The sequence below is a fragment of the Vipera ursinii genome (genome assembly GCF_947247035.1).
Source record: "Vipera ursinii genome assembly, chromosome: 5".
Classification (NCBI taxonomy): Eukaryota; Metazoa; Chordata; class Lepidosauria; order Squamata; family Viperidae; genus Vipera; species Vipera ursinii.
The window spans coordinates 17,422,570-17,435,540 of NC_139518.1; the positions used below are offsets into that span (position 1 = coordinate 17,422,570).

The following is a 12,971-nucleotide window of genomic DNA, read 5'->3' on the forward strand; positions in this document are numbered from 1 at the left end:
ACCAGGGGAGATTTTTTATTATTATTATTATTTAACACCCCCCCCAAAAAACCAGCCTTTAATTTCCTTTGCTTTCCTTCTCGCTCTTTGGGACTGTACAGCCAAAAGAATCAACTCCAGTTTTGCAACTGTTAACCTTCCTTAAAAAGAAGACTTAGGGGTGCAAACAGAGATATAATTAGAACTAAATATGGAACAGAATATTGATCTGGCAGTTTGTTAAACAGTTTTGCTTTTTTTTAATATTACCTGAATGAGTTCCTTATACGCACAATAAAACAGACAAACGTGCTAATGTTTTTAAAAATTAGGTGAGTTTTTAATTAATAACTTTGAAAAAGAGAAAAATCACAAAGTCTTTCTTTCTCTTTCTTTCTTTCTTTCTTTCTTTTTCTTTCTTTCTTTCTTTCTTTCTTTCTTTCTTTCTTTCTTTCTTTCTTTCTTTCTTTCTTTCTTTCTTTCTTTTCTCTATTCTCATGAACTTGGCTTATTAACCAGCTGTGCAGAAAAGGCAGCCAATATGTGCTACTGATCCAATGATATATTTTTAAAAAGAAATAATTATGCCATCGGCTTGTCTGTCCCCCTCCCCTCCCCTCCTCTGTGTCCTTTCCCCCCTTTTAGCACTGTCCCCGCAGAGCTGCTGCCCTCCCCAGGAAGCCTATTAGCAGTGGACATTTATTTTGTCTTACTTTCCATGCTTTTTTTTTCTTTTCTTCTTTTCTTTTAACGATGTGCTGGAATGTGCTGTTTCCATAGGGTCTCCATTAGAGGGACTCTTACTTTGGGGACAGCCCTAGAGTTTAAAGGCTTAAAAGAGGCATCAGTTTACCCTCTGGTGGGAATAGCTACCAGACTCCCGTACTTATGCTTCACTGCCATTATTATGGAGGCTTATTTTAAATAAACAGTTGCCTTTTAAAAAAAAAATCTAGGAGTTATAGCCACTAGCTTTTTTAACAAATGGTGGTGCTCTGGACAAATCACAGATAAAGAAGAATTTGAGGGTGGGTTTCTATCTTTTTTTTTGAAGCAGAAAGGAAACTTGAGTAATACGAGGCGTTTCTCTGCAGCTTTTATTTAGAAGACAAGAGAACAATCAATATCACGAGCCCCTTTTCTCTGATATATTTCCACTTCTCTACATGATACGCTAAAAGATTTAGTTGAAAGCCAAGTCATTTTTTCCCCAGGTATTCCTCGGACCTTTCTGAGAGAGGAAAGGGACCTAAAAAGGTGTTTTCCTCTCATTCTATATAATCACTGTGTAAGAATCAGTTTGGTCTAGTGGTTAAGGCACCAGTGGGAGACTGTGAGTTCAAGTCCTGCCATAGCTATGAAAGCCAGCTGTGACTCTCTCTCTCCCAGCCCGACCCACCTCGGAGGGTTATTATTGTGGGGAAGGCAAATTGGATATGTTTGCCACTTTGAGTTATTTGTAAAATAATAATGGTGAGATACAAATAAAGAAATAAAAATAATCAAGGAACTCCCCAGTTCTAGTTGAAATGCTATGCAGTTCCCTGGCAATAAGATTTCTCTATATGTACAGAGGTCAACACATCCACAGTGCAGTTTGATATCCATTTTTTTCTGGGATTGTTGGGATTGTTTTTCCCATTGGGGAAAAAGAGGGGAGCTTTGGAATGGGGAAATTGGGGAACACAAGGAGTAAGTAAAGAGAGACAAGGAAAATAATCAGTTTGAGTGCTATATCATGTTATCCATAAATGTGTTGCTCTTGGATGATGATGATGATGGTGATTTGAGTGGTGTCACATTATGTATCTCCTGCCAATCTCTCTTACTTTTCATGTGTTAGCATTGACTAGAGCAGGGGTCTTCAAACTTGGCAACTTTAAGACTTGTGGACTTCAACTCCCAGAATTCCTCAGCCAGTTGCCAAGTTTGAAGACCCTTGGGCTAGACTTTGCTCATGCACAAAATCCTAAATTCACCTAACAGCTAGGTTTATATAACATATTAAACCACATGCACAGGTCCTTAACCCATGTTAAAGCTAGTCAAGTAGCACCGAATACATCAACTAGGTCTTTAATGCATCCCTAGCATCTATCTCTGGCATTGTCACCTCAGCATTAAAATATCCCCAAATATTTTGCAAAATATATAGTTGCCAAAGAGCCTTCTGGTGGAAGCTGGGATATGCATTATCAAAAATCTCTATTCCCTAAATGAGGGGATACACAAATAGTCTATTTTTGTGGAATTGCAAAATTGCTGGATTATAAATCTCACACACACCCCCCCCCATTTCTAGGGTCACTCTGTTCATTAGCCTACAAGTTCTTTTGTCTGCCCTAAAGCCTAAAAGCACTTCTTTCTCAGACTTTGCATCTAGCTGGGGAATTCTGGGAGCTGAAGTCTTATAGTTGCAAAGTTAAGAAACATTGTCTTAAAGTAATCCACCACCCACCCATTTATAATATGTTTTGAAGAGATGTTGAAGAATTTATAATTTCAAAATCTGGAGACAGAAGTCAATCCAAGTAACCATCATGGAGTAAACGCAGTCTTACAAATGTGTGCAAGAAGTGCTGTTATAAATTTTGCTGTAAAAATTTGTATTTTTAATACCACTGAAGTTTACAACAAATACTAGCATATATGTAGGTGGTTGGTCTTTCATATAGGATCTACACGGTATGGATTTAAGCTCTTATGAATTCAACCACGTTGGGAATACTAATTGTCATATTTTCATTCAATGATTTTCACAGGTTTGGGCAAATATCTCCTCTCTCTTCTGGTAACATTTTCTGCCCACTTTTGAGGAGTAGATCTTAGGCGTACATTAAAAACATGTGCAGAAGCTTCACAGATGGAGATGGTAAGGGATGATAATTTCAGAGACTGGTCAAGCTCCTGCCCAGGCAATCATTTTAGGCTGCTTTATTTCCCATACTTCTTGGTGCCACTGAAAACAAAAAGAATGAAAACTTTTAAAAAAAACCCTCACTCTATGCCCACATAGAGTTGGCATTGTTCAGATAAATCACCCAAACAGCTTCAATCGTTCTTGGCCAGTACTTTGTGGGCATAACTGGAACTACAGTTCAAGCATTGTGAAGAGACCAAGGTAGAGAAATTGCTGGGGATAACTGGAACTGTAGTCCAAGCATTGTGAAGGGGCCAACATAGAGAAATTGCTGGGGATTACTGGAACTGTAGTCCAAGCATTGTGAAGGGGCCAACATAGAGAAATTGCTGGGGATAACTGGAACTGTAGTCCAAGCATTGTCAAGGGGCCAACGTAGAGAAATTGCTGGGGATTACTGGAACTGTAGTCCAAGCATTGTGAAGGGGCCAACGTAGAGAAATTGCTGGGGATAACTGGAACTGTAGTCCAAGCATTGTGAAGGGGCCAACGTAGAGAAATTGCTGGGGATAACTGAAACTGTAGTCCAAGCATTGTGAAGGGGCCAACGTAGAGAAATTGCTGGGGATTACTGGAACTGTAGTCCAAGCATTGTGAAGGGGCCACCGTAGAGAAATTGCTGGGGATTACTGGAACTGTAGTCCAAGCATTGTGAAGGGGCCACCGTAGAGAAATTGCTGGGGATAGTTGGAACTGTAATCCAAGCATTGTGAAGGGGCCAATGTAGAGAAATTGCTGGGGATAACTGGAACTGTAGTCCAAGCATTGTGAAGGGGCCAACATAGAGAAATTGCTGGGGATAACTGGAACTGTAGTCCAAGCATTGTGAAGGAGCCAACATAGAGAAATTGCCGGGGATAACTGGAACTGTAGTCCAAGCCAACATAGAGAAACACTGTGTGGAGAGTCCCTCTGACCTGCAATCCCTGTCCTCCTGCAAGCAGCCGGGGCTCAAGCTCCCCTTGCTGGAACTGGGCTTCGAGTGGGCAGCGCTCAGCGACCACCTTTCTCAGCGCCACAGCCTCGAGCCAGCGCCTCAGCTGCGAGGCTCAGAAGGGAAAAAGGCCGCTCGAAGCCCAGCCCGCAACGCCATCTACCGGCTGAGAGCTGCCATTGCTCCTCCTTGGCGCCTCTCTTTCCAATACAGGGAGGGACGGAAGTTGGTGTCGGGGACTCGGCGCGGTGGCTTGCCCGGGTCTCGCGGGGCAAACACCGCCGGAGCCTTTCTCCTCCCCGCAAGCCTTGCCTTTGCGCCCGAAGGTTTTTCTTTCTTGGCTGCTTCCTCCTCCTCCTCCTCCTCCTCCTCCTCGTTGCCCAGCGAAAGTGCTTCTGTGCGGGGCTCAACCCACGCGGCGGCGGGGTGTGTGTGTGTGGGTGAACGGGGTGGTGGCGGAAGGTGTGAGTTTTCGGCGTCGCCCTGGTTAGAAAAGAAACCTCGGCTCTGGCCCGCCTTTGGGGGCTCTGGAGCCATCACTTTCCCAGATTACTTGTATTTAATACACAATGCATCATAAAGCAAATCCCTCATTCTGACAGGGAGAAAATAGAACAGCTCAGAGCTCGAACTGCTCCAATTTATGGCTAAATTAAAAAAAGAAGAAGAAGAAGAAGGAAAAAGAAGGAGTAGAGAGAACGAGGCATCCCGAGTGGCAAGAAATCGAAAGGGGGAAAGCGGGGCTGCAAAAAACCTCCCAAACTTCAAGTCCGTTGGAAAGGTCCCAAAGGGGATTTTTTTTTTTAAAAAAAATTATTATTGTTGTTATCTCGGGTTACTCGCCGAGGTATCTCTTCCCACCCCCCACCCCCGCCTTCCTTCCGCCCTCTGCGAGTGGGCAACAAACGCCGGGCGCGCTCGCTGGCCTCTTCTCTGGCCTCCCCTTTCGGAACAATGGGCATTATCCAAAATAACAGTTCAGTGTCACCGATAACAGGCCGCGCAGACGAATTAATCAGCATCTTTTGTCACTTGTGCCACTGGACCCTGGTGAGCTGCCCTCTCCCACCTTCCCTTGCCTCCGACCCCTGACATTCCCTAGCTGCTTCGGGCCCTGTCCACCACCGTTTCCCCAGCTGTTGAAGGCTCTAGTCCTCCACATCTTGGAGATTCGGGGAAGTTCTTGATAAAGAAATTCTTAGCACCCTTTAAAAAAGAAAGAGCAAAAAAAAGATCACCGTGGTGGTGTTCAGAGGTGAATCCCAATCCTAAACCCGCCCCGACATTTGTTGGCATCTATATGGATCGCACGTACTCAGCGCTGTACCTTTCTCACGGCCTCCCTTTCCAACGCGAGTCTCTTCGCATGGTCTGAATGGGTTGTCCGCGCGCGTGTAAAAGTGCAAAGCAATTTCCACTTATTGTGAACACTTAGGAATTTGGATAGCAGCCATCCAAATTCCCAAGTTCAGTTCGTTGGGAATCGTTCTACTTTTTGTGTGACCCCTCCCCTCTTTTTATATATATATATAAACACCCCCAGTTTGCAGTCCCACTAACTCGGTTTCCAACACGGGAAACGAGGCAGTGTCGCGAATAGACAGCCGAAGAATGTCTGTGAGAGAGCTTGAAGTTATTACTCCTCTTCTATGTTTTTTTTCCTTTTTTTGTTTTGGTAACGTGAAATGCTGATTTAATGCGCCCGTATTGTGCAAAGAACGGTAGGAGCAAAACTTGGTTGTCGCCTTTAGGAAATGAGAAGGTCTCAAGAAAAGCCGAATATACCTCTTTCTGAAAATTTGCTTCATATGTTTCTATTTGTTTCCATACGTTTATACGAAAAGCTTAATGATAATTTAGCATCGAGGATTTGTAAAGATCTGTACTGCCAATTCCCCTAAAATGCCGCTGAGCTTTTTCCCACTCTAAATGTCTTAATATAAAATGTCCTGCATTTTACGAAGTGAAAAGAGATAAAGTGAAAAATGTTGAACGCGGGACTGGCGGAGGGAGGGAGGGGGGGAGGAAACGCAGCCAAAACCCCGGTTAGCAAGTGTCAGATAGAAACCTTGCAAACGCCCCTGGTGTCATTAAACAGTCTTTAAAGAGACAGGCGCGGATCACTTGCATTGAAATGCGTGGAAATCGCCAGCGATTCGCTTTGCCAGTTTTGCTTTTGGTTAGCCGAAGCCGCCAAACCCACGGCCATCAAAGCAGGCAGCCTCCGATTTAACAGGGCGTGCAAGTTCACCTCTTTTTGCTTCCTCGCTTACCGAGGCTGCTCGTTCAAAAACTAAAGTAAAGCGCCGTTGAGGTGCGTAAAAACTCGCCTTAAATCAAGAAAAGCCCGGAACGAGCCAGAGCGCTGCGCTTTCTGGACACCAACTGGAGCAGAATGAGGGGGCGACGGGATCTCTCTCTTTTTCCCCCCCTCCCGCCCCTTTTCAGCCTTCCCGGAGGGAAAAAAAAGAGGGCGAGGGAGGGCTCTTCCCCCCCACACACACTCCCTTAACAACAACAACAAAACACACTCACACACACACACACACACACCCCTTCCAGCCAAGCCAGATCTGCCGATTGGCCGCCGGTGACCTGGATGGGACTGACACGTTTTCCCGGGGCCGAGCGCATCCGTAATCAAGTCTGCCGGGCGAAGGCTTCTTCTGCCTGGGCGACCTTTTCGTGACCTCTCTCGCCAGAGGAGGCGGCTGTCACTTTAAAACTTGACTGAAAGAGGAGCCTCCGTCTGGCTTCCGAGGCGGCCGCGGAGAGCGACGAGGTGGGGTTAGTTAGGGCAAAAAAAAAAAAAGATCTCTCTTCTGGGGCTCGGCTCGCTCCCCCGTCCACCCCACTCGCCCCCCACCCTCCCTCCCTCCCTCCCTCCCTCCCTCCCTCCCTCCCTCAGCAACTTCTGGTTAAAGAGGCAGCTCGCGGGACAAAGACGCCCCTCGGCCGGCAAGGAGGGGGGGAGGGGAGGGGAGGGGAGGGAAGAGGAGAGAAGGTCCTGTCCCCAGAGCTCTTCGGAGAGCTCGGAAGCGGGGCGCAGCGCGGGGAACTTTCCTCCTCCTCCTCCTCCTCCCTTTTCTCCCTGGCTCACACGCTTTTCTCCTCCCTTGTGATCAAGCGGCGGCGAAGTGAAAAGGAAGTTATTTTTTCCCCCTCGCGCGCGCGCGCGCGCCCGGGCGCTCGCGCTCGCTCGCTCCCTCCCTCCACCCACCTGGGTAACTTTCTCTCGACTCCACGCAGACCTTCCCCAGCACCCCCCCCCGCGCGCGCGCGCACCCACATCCACCCACTTCCCACTCGAGAGACTCGTCCGCCTCCTCCCCTCCCCTCCCCTCCCCTCCCCACCCCCTCAGCGCGCTCAGCCAGCCAGAGGGCAACGCCGGGCGAGGGGGGAAGAAATTAACACGCCGGCTCGGAATCAATGGGGACAATTAAAGCGATCGCCGCGCGTCTTCTTCTTCTTCTCGCGCCCGCCCGCGCCCGCCCGCCCTTGACGCCGGTAGCCCCCTGCCTGAGACTCGCTTCCTCGGCGAAGAGCGCGGACCTCAACCGCCAACCCCCCCGAATTCTCCGCAACGTTTCCTCCCTCCCTCCCTCCCTCCTCACGCCTCACGCCGGGCTAGGACCCTGAGAAGTTTTCAAGCCAGGCGAAGAAAGTCTCTCCCTCTCTCCCCCCCCCCTCACCCTGCCCGTAGCCCGCCCCAAATGCCGGAGAAGGAATTCGAGCACTTCAGGAAGCCGAGCCGGCGGGACTGCGCCGGGTTTCCTAGACGCCTTTCTTTAGCCAGCCAGGACTGCGAAAGCTCCTTAGGAAAGGAGGAGGGAGGGCGCGTAAAGGCAGCTGGGGGAAATCTCCTCGGGAGAGCTTGCTGACAGCTGTTGGAAGGATTGATTGGCGTGGTTATTGTTATTGTTTGCTTTTGCAACCCTCTCCTTACCCCCCCCACCCCCACCCCATCCCCATCCCCAAGCCACCACCCCACTCCAGCCCTCCTTTCCGCGGAAAGGAAGGATTTGTGTGTGTGTGTGTGTGTGGGGTGGAGAAACTTCGGACCTGCTGGGATCTGAGCTGGCAAGGTAAGACGATCGCCCGCGCCGACTCCTCAGAAGAACAAGCGGGTGGAGGGGTGGGGAAAGGAGGTATTGTTTCCACGAGGCCCGGACACTTTCGCTCTCTTTCCCTCCCCCCCCCGTCCGGTTGGTGGGTTTCACTCTCCCCCCCCCCCAAAAAAATGTCACCACAAGCCTAAGATAAGAAGTTTGCTTCTTTTCCTCCGCCGCCGCTGCCCCCCAACGGTCGATCTGCAGCCTGTTGTCATCTGCCTCTGGGCCAAAAAGGCTTCGAAGGGTGGAAGAGGGAGGTGTGGGTCTGGAGGCAGGGAGGGGAGGGGAGGGGAGGTGGGGGAGATATGACTCCTGTCCATCTCCCCCTCCCGCATCCCCAAATCTAGGTCCTTGCTTAAGGAAGCCCACGCGGGAAATTTGGGAGCAGGTAACCCCCCCTACGTGGCTCCCAAATTCCTCGAGCAAAAGGGGGAAGCGCGACTGTTCTCCTCTAACTGTATTTGCAGGTTGGTAGTCAAAGCGGTTGATTGCAGCCGACCCAGTTAAAAGTTAAGAATTAAAGGGCGCGCGGGTCTTGGAGCATTTTTCTCAGGCTTTGGTGTTTGTTTGTTTTTTTTTTCTTTTTTCTCCCTTGCTTCTAAATGTGTTTTGGGGAGAAAGTTTGCGGTTCTGATTGATTTAATCCACCGGGGACGGAAGGTTTCTCTTGATCTTTTGAAATAAAGAAGTTGAATTAAGCGCAGGGCATGCCACGCATGAATGAAGGAAAGAAAGAAAGAAAGAAAGAGAAAGGAAATAATCAATCAGTGGCATCAGACGGAGAAGGAGAAAGGCAGAGAAAGTGAACGGTTGCGATTGGAGCAGTTTTACTTTTTTCTACCAAAAAGGCACCAGTTTGTTCAAATGCAGCAACTGGAAGAGAATTTGGGGGTGGGGTGGGGAGGAAGCAAACCAACCTCCCCCCCTCCTCAAGCCCTGATATTGAACTTTAGAGGCATCGGTGGTTGGATTCCTGCTTCAGAAATAGTTGAGTTGAAGAGGTCTAGATGAAAAAAAAAATGAATTATTCAAGGTGTGGAATTAGAAGGCTTTTCTTCTTTGCATTCAATGTACTCTCCTCTAGGTTATCTAGAATTCTCTTGATGAATAGAACTTCTGAACCTTGAATGAAACTTTAAAAAGTGGCACCTCTGAAAAGTGGGATGGGGTGGGGGCAATTCGGAGGGTGTCCTTAAAGGAAAGGATAAATGCTTGAAAAGAGGCACATCTTCTGATAACTCATCTATCCATTCTCTATACCCCTTCTGCCCAGTTCTTGGGCTTCAGGAAGAGGCCCAGATAAATCTGGACTGTCCTCCTTCGCTGAGTCTTTTCCCCCCCCTCTATATGTGTGCAAGTATTCTTCTGTCCTGTCCAGCCATTTCTCTGAACACAGGGAAGCTGGTTTTGAAGCACCCTGTTGGTTCCTCGAGTAAGTCTTCGCCCAAAGAACGGACTTTTATTTTATTTTTTACTTGGCTTTATTTTGTTTCTTGGCTGTCTCCCTGATGACCCAGCCAAAGTCTCAGGTGATGAGGGTGAGGTTAGTGGGGTTTCTTCTGGAGGGAGGTGGAAGTAATTTTGATCTGGAAGCTGAAAGCTCCAACATTTCTTTCTGTGTGCAATGGAGGCGCTGGGCCAAATGCACAAAGCCCCATGTGTAAAAAGATTCCAAGGCTTAATTCTTCTCTTGAAATTGACTTTGAAGTGGGTTTTCACCCCTCGCAGGCCCCTCTTTTCGGAGCATGCATTAAACATTAAAAATTGGTGGCACCCTTGTTGGTTTAAGTGCCTGCTGCTTAACAAAACACACAAGAGGCACTTTCTCAGTGCTCCCTGGGCTTTGTGCCTCTTGAAGTTTTGTGAAGAGTTAATGATGTAAAACTGCTTCTGGGTGATTACCTGAACTCTTGGGGGAAAATGTTCTCAGGCTACGGACACATTGCCCTCCACTTTTTGACTTTAGCCTCAGGTGAGCCAGAATAAGGTGACCCAGAATAATCCACTAGGTTCATTTAATTACTGAATTGGAGCTAGGAACTGAGATGGTTTATTCTTTCAGAGGAAACTTAATTTAGGATTTTATTAGAGGAGATGACAAATGATACCAGGATTCCTAAGACATACAGTTCAAAAACAAGAATTGCTATGAATCTAAAGGTGCATATTTTTTTTTTTACATTTTAGACTTTGCATAATCTCTTCTCTTCTTACAATTTCTCATAAACTTATATTGGTTTTGTTTTTGTTGCTGTTTTGTTGTTGTTGGTAGTAGTGGTAATTTTGTTTTTGCAATTGTACCGTGGGGTTTTGTCTAACTTCGACATGGGAAATATGTGAAACTAAGGAGTATAAATTTTGAAATAGCTGAAATCTCAGATGAGGCCTCTAGACAGGCAAATTGTGATATTGCATTATAATATTTAGTCTTATAATATTCTTATGGTGTATTATTTCTAATATAACCTGTAGCAATCACATTAACTTTGCATTTTTTTTTCATCCGAATAAATTTAGGGCATATGCCAAAAGCAGCTACATTCTGAACAAGTGTTTACACTTTACTGTATTTATTTTCTTTGGTGTGGTATAAAAAGGGCCCTGTTGTTAGGCAATTCTCACAGTTTTATCCCTTGACTGCACATTATATAAAAATTAAAGAACAATTACTTCTTCTAAACCTAATCTTTTTTCTAACCAGTGAAATTTTGTTTTGGAAAAGGTATATAAATGTAAACTGTTAAGAGGCAACATATTGATATGACGCTAGCCAAAATTGTTTGCCAATAACCATACCTAACATTTTGTAAAAAGTCATGACCATTCATTCACGTGAGTTGTCATTAAAGAACTCAGGCTTTTTCCACCACATTTTGATTATAGATAAATATATTATAAGAGATATATCTGTGTGACAGAGTAATTGTTCTTTTAATTACTGGGGCCTATTTAATCTAATTGTTTTTGTGAAGTCCACTGAAGAAGCATACTTCATTATAAAACACGCTTAAGCTCTTTTCTGTTTGTTTATTTGAAGGACTGTGATTTTATTTTCAAACTAGCTGAATGAGACCAAAGCAACAACGATGTCTTGTTTTCTATTTTCTGTCTAGATCTTGGATGAGCATTACAATGTGAAATTCTATGTTGATGCCAGCCAGCCAGATGTAGGAAATTGGTTAAAGTATATCAAATTTGCTGGATGCTACTATCAGCCTAATCTTGTTGCGTGTCAAATCAGTGATCAGGTATGTAGTGAATATTTTCTGAACTTATTTTTAGCAGCTTTCCATGGGAGAAAACAAAATAGTAACCAATCTCAAGCTGTCAATGTGTAATTATTGGATAGGGGTGTGAGGGAGAGGAAACAGGTTAAAAGCAAAAGATATTTTTACAAAAGCCATGTTACCCAAGTTAATACACTTTTGGCTACATTTTATGCATATTATTTATACATATGTGGTTATCTGTTTTTCTGTGTCTTTAATATTTGCAAATTAATATGTAGTTAACCAGAATATTTAATTCTTAGTTTTAAACTTAGAAATATTTGGCACACATCTCTGAAATGGAAAGCTTTTTTTTAAAAGAACTTTACCAATATAATTCAGATATCAGTTTTGAGGCATTATTTTTTTCTGTACGTGGATAATTTTTCTCTCCATTATTAAACAAAATTGGTTTCACTTTTTTTCTTGATAATTTAGGATTGTCAAACACGATAGGAATTAAAAGTTAATTATATTTGTTCTGAGGGATAGAAATTCCTGAATGGTGTTATTTTGGAATGGGATAGTATTTGTCTTTGTGTCATTGCTTCAGATACATAATTTAAACTGTGAATACAATTTAAACTGTGAATACTTTGTGAATACAAAGTAATTTATATTTTGCCCTTTTAAAAATTAATAGATGAAATATTTGAGGTTGACTGATTTTCTTAAAAATTGTATTGATATTTTTCATATTAATAAATTAATTTCTTATAGTAGAAAACAAACTGCTCATTTTTATATGTATAAAAATGAGTCTACAATCCTTAATATGCATTTCTTACGGTAGTACGTGCTTACATACATACTTACCTGCATGGCAGCATCAATGATCTGAATGGAAAATGCTTCTCAGTAAATATTTAGAGAATTGCTCTGTAAAATAAGGTGTAGTTTTCATACATGTTATTAAATTTAATTACTTTATTGTTTTATTTAATTACCTTGATATAACATGGTAAATAAAATCACAAGTAGGTACAAATCTTCAATAGATAACAGTTCTTGTGAATCAGATCCTTACTGTAGTCAGTTTGTTCTTATCTTCTCTGCTGTTTACAGCATCCCACAATTCACAGAGCAAAATAACATATGCATTCTTTTAAATTTGTGGCCATCTATCTTTTTAAGCAGTGACCTCTTAAGCAGCCCCCCCTCCCTAAATATGTAGAGGAAGGTTGAACAAACAAAAAACCTGGGCCCTATCAGTTTTCTTGCGGACCACATGGTTCAAGTAAAGAAGCAATAAAAGGCCATTAGCAAATGAAATATACATTCAGAATGTTGCTGTCTGGTTGGCAAAGAAAAATGATCTATCCTGAGATTGTGCAGGCAATTGCAGAAAGGAAACGGCAGTGTTGTGCTCAATTTATTTTTACCTGTAGTAAAGGTTTAGCTGAGGGGGGAAAAAGAAGAAGGAAAATATAATAAATAAATCCAAATGGATTTAAGGGAGGGGGGGAGAGAATGGCTGGCTTAAGGCCTGCATCTTGATCATGTACTAAAAATAACAAAACATATGGCAGACAGAGAAAGAGAAACACATCTAGAATATGGAACAGTCGTTCCAACAGTTTCACCGAGATGGGAGTGGACATCATGCAAGTCATTATTTTTCGATGTTTACATTTTTCACAGTTGGTAATGGCATTTGTACTCTTGCCAACAACTCTTTTTTTTAAAAAAAAAATCATGTTTATTTTATCTTGTGCCACTTGTAGTTCATATTTAGGTAACTGATCTTTCTTCAAAC

The 12,971-nt window shown here is 44.1% G+C and overlaps 1 protein-coding gene across 7 annotated transcripts in view; it reads left to right on the top strand.

Annotated features, from left to right (window-relative positions):
* MECOM (MDS1 and EVI1 complex locus) overlaps window positions 1-12,971 on the top strand; it is a 231,012-nt gene that overhangs the window by 139,203 nt on the left and 78,838 nt on the right. For 6 of the 7 annotated variants that reach the window (XM_083363425.1, XM_083363428.1, XM_083363430.1 and 3 more), the window contains exons 1-2: window positions 7,366-7,919; window positions 11,060-11,194. The gene's annotated coding sequence lies outside the window, so the exon portion shown is untranslated. Of the gene's footprint in view, window positions 1-7,365; window positions 7,920-11,059; window positions 11,195-12,971 lie in introns of those variants that run through there. The other variant, XM_083363426.1, reaches the window with a different exon arrangement.